The sequence below is a fragment of the Megascapheus bottae genome, chromosome 27, assembly GCF_031878675.1.
Source record: "Megascapheus bottae isolate mThoBot1 chromosome 27, mThoBot2.hap1, whole genome shotgun sequence".
Lineage (NCBI taxonomy): Eukaryota > Metazoa > Chordata > Mammalia > Rodentia > Geomyidae > Megascapheus > Megascapheus bottae.
This window is the reverse complement of record NC_143535.1, coordinates 18,513,492-18,531,676: the sequence shown is the minus strand read 5'-3', so window position 1 is coordinate 18,531,676 and position 18,185 is coordinate 18,513,492.

The following is an 18,185-nucleotide window of genomic DNA, read 5'->3' as shown; positions in this document are numbered from 1 at the left end:
AGATAGATAGATGGTGAAGAAATAGATGTATAGATTACACAGGGAATAAAAAGTGATCTAAATGATAGGGAGATGATAGATAGATAGACAGATAGACAGACAGACAGACAGAGCATACATAAGATGGATAATGGGATAGCAAGAGAAATTGGTTGATGGATAGATAATAAAGATGGATGATAGATGATAGATGACAGTGAAAAACAGATCACAGACATACAGACAGACATTTAGTACACATATAACTATATACACATGTGTTCACATACATATCACGTTACTTACACATTCTTGTAAAACACGCAGTTGAACTCATGGTCTATATATTTTCATTCACCCATATTTCATTGTGCTGAAGACTTTCCTCAATTTCTTTCTACCTTGAACACTGTGCTCTTAAGCTCTAGCCATGCTCCTCTGGGTAGATCTGTGATGTTGCTTCTATCTGGGTTATTGTAACTCAGTGTGACTCCATCAAGCTGTATGTATCCATCTTCCATGGAGACATTGAGTTTACCTTCACAACTCCTCTGCCATGAAAAGTATGATGAGCACAGATTTACACGTGGTCATGTGTACCCAGAAACATTTTTGTGAGATCTATGCCCAGGAGGCAGCTGCTTCATGGTTATAATATCTATACTTAAATTCAGACAACAAACTGTCAGATTGCCCTTCAAACTGGAAACCTCAATCTATACTACTACCATGAGGAGTGAGGGGTTTTGTGTATTTCCAATTATATGGGAATGTCATTCATTTCTCCCTCTCTCTCTCTCTCTCTCTCTCTCTCTCTCTCTCTCTCTCTCTCTCTCTCTCTCTCTCTCTCTCTGTATGCCAATATTGGGGCTTGAACTAATGGCCTTTTGCCCCTGGTTGCTTTTTTTTTCTCAAGGCTGGCACTCTACCACCTGAACCACACCTTCACTTCTAGCTTTTGCTGCTGGTTACTTGGAGATGAGTGACTCCCAGATTTATCTACCCAAGCTGGCTTTGAACTTAAAGCCTCAGATCTCAGCCTTCTGGGTAGCTATGATTATAGGTATGATCCACCAGCTTTCTTTGTTTTAACATTGATCAACCTCTAGTATATCTTTGGATTGATGATTTGGTTTCATTTCCTTCAATTTTTATGCAAATTTATTATATACATCCCTTTTTTTCTGCTATAGAGTTCATGTATTTTACATGCTGGGTTGCATTGCATTCAAGTGTTAATTTCTACTTGGTTTACCATTGTAGAAATCAGCTTCCAGCCTACTACTGTTAATTTCACCCATAATAACCTTTGTTGAACAGATAACCTTGATCTGCTGTGATCAAACTTTACCCTATGTACTTTTTGTACTTTTGATGTTTTTAACAAAGTCTCACTAGCCCTGGGTCACAACGATTCCCCTAACATGACTTTTCTGCGAATTTTAAAGCTTTTCCTTTCAAATTTAGGTCTACAATTAATCTGGAGTCCACCATACGGCACAGCTTCAGCTAAAAATCCAGATTAATGGAGAGCCATTCCTCTAACAAATAGGTGTTCTCTTCCTGGTTGCTTGAAGTATTCCTGGAAAAAATGTGTGTAGCACAGTTTTGTCTTTCTCTCAGGGGGCACTCTTTTGCTCTACTGGTCTATTTGATTGTTTTGTTCACACTAGAGAACACATGTTTCCATTAGTGTGATTTTAATTGTGTAAATCATCACTATATGAATTATATCTTCATTTTATATATATATATATATATATATAAAACATTTGAATTTGGGATGGGGCACTCCTTATTTACGAAGTGGGCTTAGCCATACCTGGATTTTCTCCCTTCCCATAACTTTAGAATAAATTTATGGAGTTCTCTTGAAAACCAGCCAGCTAGTATATTCCCTAGAAATGTACTGAATTTATAGATTAATTATGGAGTATTGACATATTTATTAAAATATATTGTTCAGGTTCTGAAATTATCCAATATAATAGTTGAGTGCTTTCTATTGTTTTAGATTTGTTTTTTTTTTTTCCTTGTCAGTACTGGAGCTTAAACTCAGGTCCTTTTGATCTTGGTTGACTTCTTTTGCCTACCTATGTCACTCTACCAATTGAGCCATACTTCTGTTTCTGGCTTTTTACTAGTTAATTGGATAGAAATGTCTTTCAAATTTTTCTGCCTAGCCTAGTTTTGAGCCAGTATGTTCTGATCTCAACTTCCAGAGTAGTCAGAATTACAGGTATGAAGCCGGACGTGGTGGCTCACACCTGTAATCCTAGTTACTCAGGTGGCTGAGATCTGTGGATTAAGGTTCAAAGCCAGCCTGGGCACAAAAGGACCTGAGACTCTTATCTCCAATCAACCTCTAGAAAATGAGAATTGGGGCTTGGCTCAAGGGTAGGGAAGTAGCCTTGAACTGAAGAGCTCAGGACAGCACCCAGGCTGAGATCAATCCCCATGACTCACAAAAAAAAAAGAATTTCAGGTATGAGCCATTCTGTATGTGATTGCACATTATTTGGTTTGGTGTTGGTATTTGTAGGCGGCATCCTAGATTTTTTAACATATTCTATTTGGTTGCTGCTAGTTTACAGAAATGTATTTGACCTTTTAAATTTAATATTTAATTACTTCCACTTGTAATGATTTGTTGGTTTGTGATTACTTTTTGCACATACTCATATTATTTTAAAACAGTAATTTCAGGTTTTCCAATCACTTCACCATTGCTTTCCCAGCTGCATTTATTCCAAAGAAGAAGAAGAAGAGGAGGAGGAGGAGGAGGAAGAGGAGGAGGAGGGGGAGGAGGAGATGGAGGAGGAAGAGGAGGAGGAGGAGATGGAGGGGATGGAGGAGGAAGAGGAGGAGGAGGAGGAGGAAGAGGAGGAGGAGGAGGAGGAGGGGGAGGAGGAGATGGAGGAGGAGGGGGAGGAGGAGATGGAGGAGGAGGGGGAGGAGGAGATGGAGGAGGAGGGGGAGGAGGAGATGGAGGAGGAGGGGGAGGAGGAGGGAGAGGGGGATGACAACAATGACGACCAGGATGAGGAGCAGCAGAAGCAAAGAAGAGAGGAGAGGGGAGGGGAGAGGAGGGGAGGGGAGGGGAGGAAAGCTCTGGCAAATATCTGTTTTCATCCAGACAAAGTTGGGACAATTTAACTCATCTTGACCATGACTCTGACTAACCTGATTTCTTGTCTTTGGGAAACATCTATACATAGTCATTTGGGAGATTTTACAACAGGTACTTAATCTACTGAAAAGTACTAACACTTTGCTGAGGCCCAAGAATTAACTGAAAACAGGATAAAACCTGCTATCTGGAGCCAGGAGCATGGCCTAGTGGTAGTGTGCTCACCTATCAGACACAAAGCCCTGGATTTGATTCCGGGAACCACATACACAGAAACAGCTAGAAGTGGAGTTGTGGCTCAAGTGGCATAGGGCTAGTCTTGAGCAAAAATTATCCAAGGACAGGGCTCAGGCCCCGAGTTCAAGCCCCAGGACTGGCAAAAAAAAGAAAAAGAAAATTTGCTGTCTCTTCCTCAATTCCGTATCTGTGCCCTAAGTTTTATTTCACCATGAAATTCAGAACAGTCAAGACTGATTGTCCCCAAGAAAGAGAAGGGAAGAACCATCTTCTGATAGACTTTTGATCTTGGTTGGCTTTTTTGCTCAAGGCTAGCACTCTACTACACCAGCCACTACTTCTGTCTTTACGCTGGCTAATTGGACTGCCAAGCAACAAAGATTGCCTTATCCTGACTGAGGTACCAACTCCAGAACTCCCCTCCAATCTAAAGTGGCCAGTCAAGCTACACCTATGACTTTGACTGTTTATGCATTTCTTCCCTACCTCCCCCTCCCTACCCTCTTCTTGCTATGCAAACCTACATCTGATGTCTTATTTTCCCAGTTCCCAGGTGGGGAAACTGAGGCAGGAAGTAGTTAGCTCTTTTGCCAAATGCTCATAGCTAGAGAAAAATCCACGCAGGATTCTGACCCCAGTAATCTAGCGTGGAATCTGTGCTCTCTCTCAAACAGCATCGTCTCTCCACCGCAAGGCACCTTCACTTTCCATGATGATCCATTGGCTATATCCCATCTCCTTTGGCACAGTATTGCTTCTGAGTCCTCATGTCACAATTAGGCAGTTACAGGGGATAGTGCTCCTTGTCTCTTTGCTCCTACTAGCAGACATAAATACAAAGAGAAGGGAGGGAAAGGAAAGGAAAGCAAAGCCAATTTTCTCGCTCTTCTGACTGAGGCTTCCCATGACAAATGCTCTGAGTATTGAAAATTCCCAGATCAGAAGCATCTGTATCCACATGTAGGGATTCCCCACATTCGCCACCTGAAAGACGACAAGAATAAAATGCATAGACCACATTCTGCCTTATAGATATTCTGGTTATGTGCAAATTATCTGTTCCTGTGAGTGTAGATAATTGAGAGATGGCTGCATGATAGTGTATTGTCTGTCTGATAAAGGCAAACAAGTCTTTTAAAATTATGATGAGGTACATTTAATGCTGCCACAATAGGCCGGAAATTTGCAGCTAAATTTGGTTCTGACTTAGATGTGTAGTTAATAGAAACAGTAAATGGAGTGCCTTTAGATCACACCTATAATCCCAGCTACTTAAAAGGCTGAAATGTGAGGATAGAGGTTTGAAGCTAGCCCAGGAAGGAAAATCCATAAAACTCTTATCTCCAATGAACTAATAAAAACCCAGAAGTGGAAGTATGCCTCACGTGGCAGAGCCTTAGACTTGAGTGAAAAACTAAGGGAGAGCAACTAGATCTTGAATTGAGACCCCAATGGGAAGATGAAGGGGGAGGAGAAGGAGAGCCATGAGGGAGGAGGAGGGAGATGGGAAATGAGAAGGAGGAGAAGAAGAAAGTCTTGCTGAAATTTACATGCCCAGATCCACCTTGGAGGGATGGGGCTAATTTGCCTTTACTTGTCTCAGGTTACAATGTGAAGTAAACATTTCTATGTGTATGTAGCATACACACACACACACACACACACACACACACACACACACACACACACACACACCACCTCCTTGCTTGTACTTTTCCTCCATAACAAATCTAGCTTTTACAGAAGTTGCAATCACCATATTCCTGTTTTCAAAACAACTTTGAATAATTACTTGAGGGTAATGTAAAAAAAATTAAATTTAAGAATAAGCTAGTCAGGTATCAATGGCTTATATCTGTAATCTTAGCTGATTAGAAAAGTGAGATCTAAGAATTGTGATTTGAAGCCAGTCTGCGCAAGAAAGTTCATAAGACTCTTATCTTCAATTAACTAGCCTTGAGCAAAAAAGAATTCCCTCCGGGACAGGACCCAGACCCTGAGTTCAAGACACAGGGCCAGCACAACAATTTAAAAAATAGTTAACTAATTAATTTAATTGAAAAGTTTTTAATAAATAATCACTGTGCTTCCTACTTGCCAGAAGCAAGTCACCCCAGAAAACCCCAATGGTGGCAATTCTATAATATGTACAATTGACTTAAGCTCACAATCAAAACTCATTTTCCTTGGTAATTTATGCCCAACTATTTATCATGATTATTTATGCAACTGTTTTAACATTTTTTGCTTTTCTGACTGTCAATCCTAGAGTACAAACATACACTCATAAACACAAACAAAATGTGCGCACACACACACACACACACACACACACACATACAAATGCACTATCTAGAGGCAAAGCTTTAAAATGAAAAAAAAAGAGAGAAAAAAATCAATGCCACTGTAGCCTCTTTTGTATTTTGTTGTGACAAGACTGAATTTAAACTGCCTAGGAAGTCAAAAACAACAGGAGAAATATCAATACATATTAACTTAATCAAGAAGCAATTCTCTGCCACCCCCATATACACGAGTATTCATGTTCAAGAAAGTTGCATGTTGCTACTGTAAGCTTGTACCTTCACAAATTGCTGTCTGTGGTGATCTTCTAGAGGGAAAGATAGCTCTAGTATGCACCACTCTTTCAAACAGCAAGAGAATTTGTCACCAGTGGTTTAAGACCACTCCCCAGTGAGGATACAGGCTCAGTTATTTGGATTTGTAATCTTAAATGCCTTTCATTAAGCAAATGCCTTTCTTCCTGAGCCTCAATGGCATGCCAGGAGTAATTTCATTCTCTACTGCTTTGTAGAGCCATCCTTGGAAAGCAAACTTGATAAAAGATATGTCAAATCTCCCCTATCTCCACCCCCCCCTCCAAAAAAGCACACTGTGTGGGCCCCTTCTGACCTTGATGGCAGCCTACATGACTTGGAAATAAGCAAGTGCTGAAGCTACTCATGGGACCGCCATACCCAGCAGAGGACCTAATTCATTTGACCTCTGAAATGAACATTCACTTGTTACTCAGTTATGCCAGTGCATTCTATTATTCCCCCAAAAGGTAATTGAAACAGACGTGCCAACAGTCTCATTAGGCACATGAAATGTTCACTTGATCACATACAAAGATGGTTCTGCTGGGCTGTGAATGCTTAGAGCTGTCCCAGAGAAATACCGAACAGGCTTTTAGCCATTCCTACACTCACTTCCCAGCCCTGGAGATGGGGTGGTTTAATCACAGCAAGACCTGGCAGAAAGCAATAGAGGTCACAGTCTACTCAGAGCATATTAATGATGATATTTCGCACAGGCTACAGGCTTGGGAGGGCCATGAGGAGACATTAGAATCACCTGTCAGATTCCAAATCCATGACTGACATTGGAGACCTTCATGCAACAGCTATGCCCAACAAAGGTCACCCAGAGAAACAAACCAAGTCATTTCCTCTTGCCATGAGTGAAAAAAATTACAAGTATGAGATGGTGTATGAAAAGGAAATAAATACATTTAAATTCTTTTGTCTGTATCTATGACTTCAAATTACCATCTTCAGATGTTAGTGGAGTAGCTAGTATTTCACGTATGAAAGCCACCAGCACTCCTCATACATTCAAATTCTTTTTTTTCGTATATTTTTATTGTAATTAATAGAAGGGTTACATTATATTCACACCAGATAGAAGGTGCATTACTTCACATACATAGATACCCTTTCTCATGTCTTGGTCCCCATTTCCCTCCCCCCACGCCCGCCTCTCATCTTGTTTTCCCCCTTCCCTACCCAACTTCAAATAACCAAATACTCATATATACAATTTATCAGATAACAAGGTGAAATACTGTAACAATATGAGATAATCAAGGGACAGCAAAAGAGATGAGAGATAACATAGTACATTAAGGACAACTATCACTCATTATATAGCTTTTGTTTCTACATCCTGGAGGTCCTTTCATTTAGCAACATTCTATATAGCCTTATGTATCGAGGTTTTGTTCTATTGTAAATCTCTGCTAGGAGAGCCCAAGGTTTCTACTGATTATGACAAATGAGGGAAACCACTGAGCCTATGTTCCTTTGAGTCTGGCTTACTTCAGTAAATATGATTTTTTTCTAAGTCTTTCCATTTCCTTACATATAGGGCGCTGCTGTAGTAGTGATCCCTCCTGGCTGAATCCCTTCCAGCATCTGTTGTTATTAGATTTCTTGATCATGGCCATTCTAACTGGAGTGAGGTGGAATCTTAGAGTTGTTTTGATTCGCATTTCTTTTATGACAAGAGATGTCGAGCATTTCTTCATGTGTCCATAGGCCATTCTTATTTCTTCTTCAGAGAAGACTCTCTTTAAGTCTTTGGCCCATCTTTTAATGGGATGGTTGTTTCATTGGAGATTAGTTTTGGAGTGATTCTATTTTGTTAGCTGTTGATATATTTTAGATATGAGGCCTTTGTCCGTTGTGTGGATAGTGAAGATCTTCTCCCACTCTGTAGGCTTTCTAGTTAATTTGCTAGCTATGTCCTTTGCCATACAGAAGCTCTGCAGTTTAATGCAGTCCCACTTATCCAGCCTTTTTCTGATTTGTTGTGATTCTTGGTCCTTATTAAGAAAGTTTCGACCTGTGCCAAGGAAGTCTAGTGTATTTCCTATTCCTTCTTGTAAAGTTTTCAGTGTATCTGCTTTTACCTCAAGGTCTTTGATCCATTTGGAGTTAATTCTAGTACAGGGTGACAAAGAAGGATCCAACTTTAGTTTTCTGCAGGTGCTTAACCAGTTCTGCCAGCACCACTTGATGAAGAGGCTGTCTTTCTTCCATTCTATTTTTTTTTTGGCTCCCTTATCAAAGATTAAGTGGCCATAGGTCTGTGGGTTAATATCTGGGTCCTCAGTTCTATTCCATTGGTTTTCAGTCTTGTTCTTGTGCCAGTACCAAGCTGTTTTGATGATTATAGCTCTGTAATAGAGTCTAAAGTTTGGTATTGAAATTCCTCCTGCGCTGTTCTTTCTGCTAAGAATTGTTTTTGCTATACGGGGTCTTTTATTATTCCATATGAAATTTTGGATTGCCTCTTCTATTTCTTTAAAGAATGGCTTTGGGATATTGATGGGTATTGCATTGAATTTGTAGATAGTCCTTGGCAAGATTGCCATTTTCACGATGTTAATTCTTCCAATCCAGGAGCATGGGAGGTTTTTCCATTTCCTCAGTTCTGATTTGATTTCTTTTTTCAGGGTTTTAAAGTTTCATCAAAAAAGTCCTTTACATTCTTAGTTAAGTTAATTCCTAGGTACTTTATTTTCTTTGAGGCTATTGCAAAAGGAGTTGCTTTCCTGATTGTTGCCTCATTCCTCTCACTGTTGGCGTAGAGAAAGGCAGTTGACAGTTGAGGGTTAATTTTATACCCTGCTACCTTGCCAAAGTTTTGAATCAGCTCAAGCAGTTTGGGAGTGGAGTCTATAGGGTACTTTAAATACAGAATGATGTCATCTGAAAAGAGGGAAAGTTTCACTTCCTCTTTCCCTATTTGGATCCACTTTATGCTTGCTTCTTGCCTTATTGCTCTGGCTAGGAATTCTAGTACTATGTTAAAGAGGAGTGGAGAGAGTGGGCATCCTTGTCTCATTCCTGATTTTAGAGGAAATGGTTTTAGCTTTTTGACATTAAAAAGCTGTGGGTTTTTCATACACAGCCTTTATTATACTGAGAAATGTTCCATGGATTCCTAGTTTCTCCAGAGCTCTTAGCATAAAGGGGTGTTGGATCTTTTTAAATGCCTTTTCTGCATCTATTGAGGCAATCATGTGATTCTTGTCCTTGCTCCTGTTGATGTGTTGAATTATATTAATTGATTTGCATATGTTGAACCAGCTTTGCATCCTTGTGATGAATCCTGTTTCATCATAGGGTATAATTTTTTTGATGAGTTGCTGAGGACGGTTGACCAATATTTTGTTGAGAAGTTTTACATCAATATTCATCAATGAAATGGGTCTACAGTTCTCTTTCTTTGATGAATCTCTGTCTGGTTTGGGGATGAGGGTTATAGTGGCTTCATAGAATGAGTTTGGCAAAGAGCCTTCATTTTCAATTTTGTTGAAGAGCTTGAGGAGTATTGGTGTGAGCTCTGCTTTGAAGACCTTATAGAATTCAGCTGTGAATCCATCAGGCCCTGGGCTTTTCTTGGGTGGAAGGTCTTTTGTTGCCATTTCTATTTCAGAGCTTTAAACAAGTCTGTTTAGTTAGATTAGGTCTTCTTGGTTCAGTGTGGGTATGTTAATATTAGCTAGAAATTCATCCATTTCTTCTAGATTCTCAAATTTGTTGGCATAAAGTTTTAAAAAGTATTCCCTCATGATGCTCTGGATCGACATTTAAATTCTTAAGTGGTGGTTGCTCTCCAAAATTCTCCAATTTATAATTTATTGATGTATTTGAGAAGAAATCAATGGCTACTCTGGTGTGAGAATTTCCAGAAAGGTACAGGAGTCTCTCCACCTTCTCCATCAACACTCTCTAGGATATCTACCTATTTATTTCTACAGCAATCCCATAAGAAAATCTTCATACAAGCTGTAATTTTTCGCATAAGCTGAATCCCATCGCAGTAAAAATGCTGGTTTAAGAGGTGCACTTTTGTGAGGAAAGCACAGGTTAAAGGATTTATGTTGCAGGCAGGACGCCATCTGAAAAGGGAAAAGATGGTGATTCAAAGGGTAGCATTGCCTACCTTACAAGAAGGAAGCCCTGAGTTCAAATCTCAGTAGCACCAGACAAAAAGGATAATCATTGTCTAAAGTACTGTTTATTGTCATCAAAAAGAAGTACCCAAATTGAGTCCTTCCCATTGACTTTTCACCGCAACAATTTAAAATTGCCTCTAATTGATCTTAACACCACCTGGTGTTAAGATCAGCATCTTTTGAGACAGTTGACTTCAACCTTTTCCATATATCATATTCAACAGTAGCCTGATCTAAAGATGTTTGCCAGCAATTAGAATAAATATATCACCTGTATGTCACCATTAATTAATTGATTCTAATATTAATGCTTGATGTTAAAACAGATTCCAAAATATTTCTGTACAGTTATGGTTGATATTCATATTTCTAGTTTTCTTCAGAAATTATTTACTCAGTCCCTAAGGCCTCATAGCTTTCTCTTGCTACTTTACTCTTTCAAATATGATCAGAGACCCTGGTGCTGGTAGCTCACACCTGTGATCCTCACTATCCAAGAGGCTGAGATTTCAGAATTGTGTTTTACAGCCAGCCCAGTCAGGGAAGTTCATGAGATTTCTCTTTTTTTTCTTTTACTTCATCAATGTATTGAATTTCTTAAAAAAGAAATGGTCTTTTCCTACCTGCTTTTTAATTTTTTTTACTTAGATTCTATTGTAAAAGTGATACGCAAAGGGGTTATAGTTACATAAGTAATGAGTACATTTCTTTTTTAAATAGTATTACTCTTTCCTAATTTTCTCCCAGTTTTCCCCTTCCTCCCTTCTCCAAGTTACAAAGTTCAATTCTACCAGTGTCTAGTATAAATATTGAATTGGTTCACTTTTATCTCACCATTCCTGTACTTCCTGTTCCTTTCTCCAAATCAGATAAACTTATATACAAGACAAAGAGTACAGAAATCAAAAGCAATCTCTGATTAGCCCTCAAAAAGCAAGCCAGAAGTGGAGGTACGATTCAAGTGGCATAGAACCAGCCTTAATTGGGGAAAAGAACCCTAAAGGATAGTATCCAGGGACTGAGTTCCAGTCCCAACAGCAACACAAAACAAAACTAAGTAAATGAAATAAAGTGTAAGTAGATAGAATAATAAACACAAATATTGATTAATTATAATATATATAATTAAAGTACTTACACTCTGACAAAGGAATCATTGACAGATATATTGTGGATTTTAAAGAAAAGCACAAAAGAGTGGTTTTTTGGGAGTTCACAGGTGAGGGATAATGTTTCCCCTTGGGAAGCTGTTTGGAGGCGTTATGGAAGAGGAAAAGCTATCCTTTAGATATTCCTTGGTCTATGGGTATGGCCATGCAATAGTGATGGAGGAAGGAGGGTCCAGTCACACCATAGTCATTTGGTCACCATCAAGAAGCAGCCAACAGCATTATGTGTGTGTATGTGTGGGGGGGGATGAGGTATGGGGCTTGAACTCAGTACCTGGGCACTATCTTTCAGATTTTCTTTCCCTGCTCCAGACTGACATTCTACTACCACTTGAGTCCCACCTCCACTTCTGGCTCTTCTGTGATTAGATGGAGATATGGAACCCATGGACTTTCTGCATGTGCTGGCTTTGAACAATCTTTAGATCTCAGCTTCCTCAGTAGTCTAAATTTTCTAGAAATGTCTGTCCTCATGGTACCCTCTTCTCCACTTCCCTAACTCGCAGTAAGCTGGCGTCTACTCCTATCCTCAGCTGAATATATTCTCAGGAAATGTCACTTAGGAGCTATTAAATGTCACATGTAATGGGTGTTTAAGAATCCTAATCTTGCTGGATTTCTTTGCTACTAGGGCTATCATGAATCACATCTTCCTCTTGAGGCTGCCCTGACACTCCATTCTTTGGCTCTCCTTGTACCTTGGACAGTTCCTCCTCTGTTCCCCATCATAGGCTCATCATCTCCCATCTGCTGCCATTTCACAGAGTTCTGCCCTCCACCCACTGTCTTTCTCACTCCACATGCTCTCTGTATAACCACAGTCACTCTGATCATTTTAATTGCCTTCTATATGCCAATGGCTCCTAAATCCATATTTCCAGTCATGGCCTCATCCCTTGAGTTTCAGGCTCATTTATCAAGAATTTTACTTCACTATCCCATCAACTAAAATTCAACACATTGAAAACTAAACACATAGGTTTTCCTCTGCAAATCACTCCCTTTCTGTCCCAGATTTTGCTGACTTCACTCAATATACAGTTCTCAAATTTGTGCCTCCTTCTTACCATGACATCAGTCCTCATCAGACTTTCCCAGACTGCTACAACAGCCTCCTACAATTTACTCTTGTCCCCTCAAATCCACCTCCACCTGCCTCCCAGAAAGACCTAGAGAAGTTGTACCTGTAGTCATCCTTGTCTCTTGCTCACTGTTTCTGTCTCTTTCTCCATCTGTTTCTCTTTCTCTATCTCTGTCTTTCTCTGTCTCTGTCTCTGTCTCTGTCTCTGTCTCTCTCTTTCACACACACACACACACACAGTTTGTGAAAAAGATTCCACCCTCTTAACATGAACAGGAAGACCTTTTATTATCTGTCCATTATGAAGAAAAGAGATGAAACTCTGAAATAGCCATGTGGCAGCAAATTTACAACACATAAAGTGTTTCTGATAGCACCAGTGACTATAAGGTCATAGGTATCTTTACCACCACATAAAGGCTAAGGAACCAAACTGACCCAGATTGTTATGGTAAAGCAGCAGAGACATTAGGATACTGTGTAGAATTTTTTTTCATTTTTTAAAAAAATTTTGGAGTAATGTATATAGGGTTACAGCTACCTTCGTCAGATACTGGGTACAGTACTTCTTGAACATTGATAACCCATCTATGTTTTTCTTCCAACCTGTATAGAAATTTTAAGAAGGATTTTGTGGAGGTCTTCCAGTAGGCAGGTTGGAGAAAAAAATAAAATAGTGGAAGAGACAGAGTAGCACTGTAAATGAGACCTAACAAGGTGACAGTAGTGGCCAGGGATAGTAGACACACCTGTAATTTCAAGTCCTCAGGAGTCTGAGACATGAAAGATTGGGGTTCAAGGATAGCCAAGGCAGAAAAGTTCATGTAACACCATCTCCAAATGGAACAGCAAAACACCTGATTAGAGGTATGGTTAAAGTGGTAGAGCACACACTATAAACAAGGAAAGCTGAGTGAGTTTGCAGTTCCCTAAGCTCCAGGACTGGTATCAGGAAAAAAAAATCACATTAAAAAAAGAAACTGTAGTCAGAACATGGTGTGCTTAAAGGCAGGCGCACTTTGAAAATGAAACCATTCTACAAGTGTAAGACTGAAGTGAAGTAGAGATCAAGACACTGGATTCCAAGGGAAACATGAGCTTCTGGGGTCAGAGACGAAAGGAGAGCATTGATTATTGTGTTCCCTACACAGGGCTACAGATGTCTGTTTATACGTTTGTCCTTACTAGATGACAAAGAGCTACCAGAAGCCAATAACTACCAGCCCCTGCTCCTATCAGCCAGGATAGAGCACAATGTCGGAGATACAGAAACCTCTCTGTATATCACATAATTTAATGTGTTAGCCAACCGCACAGATAGGAGTTCTGGACATGTGCAAGGAGCAACAAAATCTGGCTGGTTCAGTCTCCACAAAGATAAATACTGAGAAATGATATCCTGGAGATCCTGGAATAGCAGGCCATGGCAACTGGTCTTTATTATTATTTGGGGTCATTTGGAAGTCAAAGGGAAATCCAGGGCTTGGAAGAGGTGGAGTATTATCCACATTACAGTCACACTTATTGATGGGTACTTACAACTCTAGAGCTGGCACAGTGCTACTTTCTGAGTCACCAAAGGATTTGGTAGTGCTCATCAAAGCAGCTCTGTCTAGATAAGGGTACTGTGCCATGTTGTCTTTCTCTAGAATTCGGAATTTTCTTTTCATTCAAACAGTGGCATTCATCAAATGTTATTGGATCCCTTCTAATCTAAAGCCTTAATTTTGGTACTCTCACAATTTTTTATTCCTCTCAAAAGAGTAATTTAATGGCCATAATTTCAGATTTCTGGCCTGTGTTGGAAAATGAATCTAGTATTTATATATTATAAAATTTTGTAAACTCAAAGATCTCAAACCACCTACAGGCGGGATGCTGATATTAGTCACTCAGGACACTGGGATCTGGGGATCAGGGTTCTACGCCCGCATAAGGAAGAAAAATTCAGAAGATGTTTATCTTGACTTAACCAGCATGAAGCCTGAAGAGGCTCATGAGTTCCTCCTTTGAGCAGAAAAGGTAGAGCAAGACCTGAGTTCAAAACCCAGGCGCAAAGGTAAACAACAACGATAACAAGATACCTACAAATAAGACTATGTAAAGTTTATTTTGTTCATTTTTTTAAAGAAAATGGCTTCTAATAAAAAAATACAGAATTGTGACAGGAAAAGAAATTCATCTTCTTTTTTATTTTTTTAAAGTATCTTTGAATAGTTATACAAAGGGTTTTCAATTCAATGCGCCAGTTTATGAACACAATGCATCTGAGAAATTCACCTTCTATCAGTAGAGAAAATGAAACTCAGGAAGTCTTTGTAATTTACCAAAGACCTCAAAGACAGGGCAACAAAGGCAGTCAGAGTCTGCAGCTCATGCGAGGTCTTTTTGTAGCCTCCATGATTTAGATGTAAACTTTGCCGGCTCTGAAATGCGATTGCTGTACAACAGACAAGTGGAAAATTGGCCATTCAGCGGAACATAGTGGACGGGAAATAGGCTGCTGGGTGAGTTCCACCATTTATTATAACGCTGGTCCTAAATTTTCACACCTAATTAATCAAGCTTGCTCTGTAATCACTTTTCTTACATGTGGTGTTGGTGGATTTTACAGCTGCAATTTTAATGAGCCGCTGTTTCTTTTGACATTTGGAAATCTAATCTAGAGAAATGATTCAAATGACTTGTGAAAGACCTTTCATATTATATGTTTGGCCATGTTGCTTTCCAGGGTCCTTAGAGTGCACAGAGGGCAGCCATACTTCCTGTATAGTTGCTACTCGTGCCAGAACATAGAGGGCCAGTTCCTATGGAGATCCAGAGCAGATGTGGCTGATAGCCCAGGGAGCTAATGAGAATTAATATTAGAGGTTGCAAACACCTAGGAAATAAATGAGAAGTTGCAACTTGACTTAGGAGAAGATGTTATTTGAAAACCCAAAGGCTCAAATACGGTACTGGATATTTGGGAGGCCATCCCATTTTAGGGAACAAATATTGAATTATAAAAAGAAATGTCAGCTTCTGAAGAAAAGTAGCTGGAGGAGCAATATTTCCACTTAGAGGAAACATTAATTAATATTCTATGGCCTATGTAATCCTGTAATTACTTCTCTAAAATTGGGGTGTTTTGCTGAGAAAGGAGTTCCTAGAGGAAATACACATGTCAAAATACATTATTCCTGAGTGCATAGCACATATGGATGAGGATAAATTGGACTTCTTATTCCCACAGCAAACCCCACAGGAGCACAGGAATTAAAACCCGGCAGCCATTGCTCTGTCAAGCTGTTCGTTCTCAGGGATTTGTGATTCTCAAGCTGGAGGAGGCAATCTGGACACAGAACAATTGCCTGGGAGTTTTTCAGCCACTCTACCCAGATAGACCAAATGAGATTAATAAACAATTGTGACTTTCAGACCTCCTGCTATTCAGAAACTGCTCCTGTCATGTGACCATCTCTCACAAGTGAATTGATTTAGGACTTCCTGGATGGAAATCTTTTCTCTCTCCCATTCTGAACTAGGCACCTCTCAAATTAATTGGTCAGAATTCACATAGCCCACCTCTTCCTGATTGTGTCTTCATGGGGTTTCCTTAATTCATTGACAAACTGAAAAAAAATTCTTACCTATAAAATCAAACAATCAATTTTGGTTGCTAGGTGGGAAAACATCAGTCTAGAAAAAAATTAAATGAAACTGAAAGGGTCAGAATTTGCTAATGTCATTGTAAGCTTGGCACTTTGCAAATAGTCTAAAGCCAAAGTGAATCAAAAACCTGGTTCTATAGCAGATGATATTTCAAAGGGGCTCTACCACAAAGCAAGGTTATAAATAGGACCTAGAATAATCCTGCATTGCACTTAAAATTTACACATACACACCCACCCACACACACATACACACACACACACACACACACACACACACACCTCTATGGCAAATGCATGCACCATCTTTGATAGAAAATGTGATATAGCTCCCACACTCATAAAGAATGAAATGGTAGACCAGGAAAGGATAGAGTTTTCTATTGTATTCTATCTATCCTTTTGGCCCTTTGAAATTACATTTCATGGACCATGTATAGCATATTGGAAATAAGCAAGTTTTGGGGAAAATAAAATAGCAGTTCTCCCACCAACAGCTAAGCAGTCTGACTTCAAGGTGCAAGGTTGAGGAATGTATTCCAAAGTCTGAAGAGCCTACATGAGATTCTCATTGCTTACTCAGTGCACATTCTGGACTGTCCTCATTCTAAAGCTCCCTTGGGAGATATTGTGGGATTGTCCAGTTTACTGTTCTCAAATTTCATACCAAGAAATGGCTCTAAGTCACACAAGTGGTTTTTCCAGGATCCCTTTGCTTTATAGGGAACATGGTTAGAATCAGAATCCTTTCATAAGAAAAGAATACTTTTTATGTATTCTTGCATTTCTTGAAAAACAGAGGCAATCACAAAGTTCTGGCCGGGGATCACTCTTCTAGACAAGTCTTCCAAATTAACTAGAAGTGAACTGCAGTGCTTCCACTCCCCTTTGCCCCTTTTATTGCTCACCCATTGCCAGGAACTCCCTTCCCAAAGCAATTAAGGGCTCTTAAATGAAATACTGTCTGGATTTGGAGTTTCCAATCCCATGTCTCTCCCAGAAGAAACAAGTCTCCAAGCAGGGGATTCAAAATACATCAAAATTTAGGCAGTGGCAGGTGTGGTTGTTGACTCTGGGGGCCCTGCCTAGATGCATACTCTTGGTGGGGATTTCTCAGTCTCCCTTACCAGTTCATAAATACTCATTACAACTGAACCGATGAAATTGTCTCAGCTTTGGAGACAAAGACCCAGAGGAGGCTAATGTAACTTTGTATCTCTATCACCACCCAATCTGAAGGACTACAAATGCAGTCTCTCCATGGATGGCACCCAGAATCCAGTTGAGAGAATGTTCACTAGTCAACAGCTGCATCCTTACTGCCCCAAGAGAGATCCACTGTTTTTTTGTGGGTCATGGGGCTTGAACTTGGCTTGGGCACTGGTCCTGAGCTCTTCAGCTCAAGGCTACCACCCTACCCTTGAGCCATTCCCCACTTCCCATTTTCTAAAGGTTAATTAGAGCTAAGAGTCTCAGGTCCTTCTGTGCTCCAGTTGGCTTTGAACCTTGATCCTCAGATCTCAGACTCCTGAAGAGCTAGGTTTTCAGGCATGAGCCACCGTGCCCAGCTGAGATCCATTTTTCTGCCCTAACACATAGAGTAGAGAAAGTTCAGCCAGGTCCCTAAATGTCCCTAGTCTGAGAGAAACTTTATGACTAGACTTCCATATCCTCTATCTTCTATTTGATTGAATGTTTCTGCAGATCTGTTGATGATCAGTGAGCTCCAAGTTTAATGCAAAAGTCTTACCCACTAAATACCATGCTTTCAATGACCAAGATGATGGTATCACCATCCAACTCCCTACAACTTTCAGTCACACTGGTTCTCTAGCCCCCTCACCCCTAAAGCCTTGAGCTGCTAGGCTTCCATTTAGAGGCCTGTTTGTCTCTGCTGTCCTTAGCCACACTATACCCAATCCCTTCCTCTACTCATTCTACAACCACACATCCACATCATCCACAACCACACATTCAGTTCAGCCCAGGGAAGCCAATATCCTCTTCCCCTGGGTATACTATATGATTCCCAGGTCACTCTTACGGTGCTACTCATGTCGAAATTGTTCAGTCCATGTCTCCCTCTCTCTCTAGATGGCGCAGTCTTTCATGGCATGAATTTAGTCAACCCGGGATTCCAAGAACCCAGCCCCACTGCCTGTGAAATCATGGTATGAATTGTGCAGCT